The following is a 2,813-nucleotide window of genomic DNA, read 5'->3' on the forward strand; positions in this document are numbered from 1 at the left end:
TTATTCCTAGTGTAGTGGTTCGTGCGACGACGGGCTTGCTTCCGTGGAGGCGGTTCGCTCGCGATTTTCTGCAACAGAGAGAGATAATGANGATTATCTCAACAGAGAGAGATAATACGAAGGAGAATTCTCGAAAAAGGGGGGGGATAATGTTAATCGTCGCAAACGAGATGTTCACCTCGTTACGTACGATAATAAAAAGATAACAAAAATTAAATTCTCCCTGAAAAATCTGAAATTCGTGTTTCGAACGTGGATCGAGATCGAAGTGAAAAGAGAAAAAAGAAAGAAAATTTGTTTGCAAATCTTCGAACGAAATCCAGGGCGGAGGGGCGTAAACGAATTAACCACTCGAATTTAAAATTACGTTCGCGGGACGAAGGAACGAAGAGCGGGTCCATGAGGGATTAATGGAATAATAACATTACAATCTGGTGTCGAAAACCAACACGGTTGCTTTTGTTTCGGGCTTCTGCAGACGTTTAACCGGGCTTTTTCGCCCCGTTGGGAATTACCACGGACAACTCAATTTGTAACGGGGCAGGTTTCGAGTCCGCCGCAAATGACACGAAAACCCAATAATACCGGTTCTGCGGCAATGCGAGAATTTCCAATTTCCAACTTGCACCGCCCCCTTTAAACACCGACCGAAATCTCTATTTCTAAGTTCCAATCCTCGACTTTCCCCCGAACGATCGACAACGTATTCGTATTCATTCGATCGACCAAGTAACCACGATAATTACGAAGACGCGCGATGAAGCGGCAGAGATGATTACGAATTATTTAGAAGGGGGGAAAAAAGAATTTTCTATCGCGTTTGAAGAATGCAAAATTATTGTAATATCGAATTCTCGAAGGACAAATTGTCAGGATCGAAGAAAATAAAGAACACGATTACAAGAAGCTCGTAATTCGAAGCTGAAACATGCGAAACGTAAGAAAGAATCTACGTCAAAGCGACAAGAGTAACTGGATAACGCCTATGCAAGATGAACTCTAATAAAACGACCGCGTAACGAGACAAGACTAATTTATCCTTTAACAACCAGAAAAATCGTAAAAAACGAAAATTTCACTTTCCTCGACGCGAAAAATCCGTTGACGAAGTAACAAATTTTAAATTTTAAATTTTGGAAACAACGAAACAAAGAGTAAAATCGTAAAAATCGAGAAGAAATAACGAGCTCGATCCTTTAGAACGACCAAACAAAATCGAATCGCGCGATAACGCGAAAAGAATGGCGCGCAGAAACGAAAGAGAGAAAAGAAAAATAATAATAATAATAATAATAAACCGCGTTCATAAAGCGCGCAATTGTTCCAACGACGACGAGGAATCGTGAAAATTATATCGCCCTCTTCCGATATAAAAATTTACACGCCGCCTCTCCTGGGGGTGCATTAAAAATTTGAAGGGGCGTTTAAGTTACCGCCTCGAGGAAAATTTATCGCTCCACTATAAACTACTACTACGATCCATTTCACTATATCGAAGAGAATAAAAGAGTTTCTTCCAATTTTTCGAAAAACTTGGAAATCTTGGACGTTTCTCACGCGTCGATTCTTTCATCGTTGCCCGCACGACTTTGGACTTTGAAAAGGGAGGATCAGAAGCGTTGGATTACGCGTCGAGATTCCTCGGCCAGATTCCGTTTCCTTTCTCCGTGCTCGGCTATTGGCCGAGATATCGATAACCATTATCATCGGGACGGGGGGAGGGAGAGGAGACTCGTTCCCGGCGAAATGAAATTCCTGGCAGAGCACTAATTGCGGGGGACGAGCGGGGCGATTAATAATACGGCCAGACTCTGTCCGTTCGAAGTGCCAAGTCGGCGCGATCGATCCCTCCGCGAATTACGAACAGAGGACAGGAAATCGAGCGGAGATGGACAACTTTCTACCATCCGGATATTTTTCCAACGTCGCTCCACTCCTAAACTCCATTCGATTCGACACGATTCTATCTGTCTATCTGGTGGAGTTGAAATTTTGGCAGAAGCCCCACACTACTGGAGTCAAAGTAGTGTCCTTGTCGTAAACAATGGGGATAGAAAATTGAACTTTTCGCAGCTCTCAGTAGCTGAGAGAGCAAGATGAAAGGTTGAGGATTGGAAAAATCGCGAAGGAATATATATATATATATACGCGAGGAGAGAAATAGACGCGGAGAAAATTAATGGAAAGCGAGGCCGGCTCTCCGATTTCGTCAGCTGTTATTCGTAGAGGCAAGCGACGAGAGGAAAGTTACGGAACCTTTTCAACCGTGATTAAACCGTAAGCTAACTAAAAGTTCTTCATCCACCGCGTATTTGCATACCTTCGAACTTAAACGGCTTCAAGTAGGGTAGAGTGGAACAAAGTTAACACTTTGCTAAGTGGTTTATCGTTAAACCATAAGCCCGAACGAAGCGGCTCGTTCGCTTATATACACGATTAGACAACGATAAGGTTACGCGTCGATCCGTTCCATCACGATTAAACCGGTGTTACTCGTGAGGTAAGAGGGAGGGAGGAGGGGGGAAGGATCTCCATTATCGCGTTATTATTGTTATTCCTCCCGTTGAACCCCAACCCACCCCAACCAAACGTCCAACGTACCGTTTTCGGTTTATTTCGAACACGAAGCTCCACACGCGAGGATGTCTTTGGTCGGCGCGCACGCACGCATACACGCACGCACCCACGCACACGCACGCAGAGGGAACGGAGAGAACGAACAAAACAACCGGCTTTGTCCGATCAACGACGGACCCGATAACGCGACGCCAGCCGTCTCGACGCGCGAGACGATCCCGATCCCGAAACGCACA

The 2,813-nt window shown here is 44.8% G+C and overlaps 1 long non-coding RNA gene across 1 annotated transcript; it reads right to left on the minus strand.

Annotated features, from left to right (window-relative positions):
- Positions 1–2,807, minus strand: LOC102680461. Its single transcript, XR_420514.1, has 2 exons — positions 2,602–2,807; positions 1–68 (listed from the first exon to the last, which is right to left on the minus strand). It is a non-coding gene; the product is annotated as an uncharacterized LOC102680461 (long non-coding RNA).
- Positions 2,808–2,813: the final 6 nt, after the last annotated feature.

The sequence above is a fragment of the Apis dorsata genome, unplaced genomic scaffold, assembly GCF_000469605.1.
Source record: "Apis dorsata unplaced genomic scaffold, Apis dorsata 1.3 scaffold_2, whole genome shotgun sequence".
NCBI classification, from domain to species: domain Eukaryota; kingdom Metazoa; phylum Arthropoda; class Insecta; order Hymenoptera; family Apidae; genus Apis; species Apis dorsata.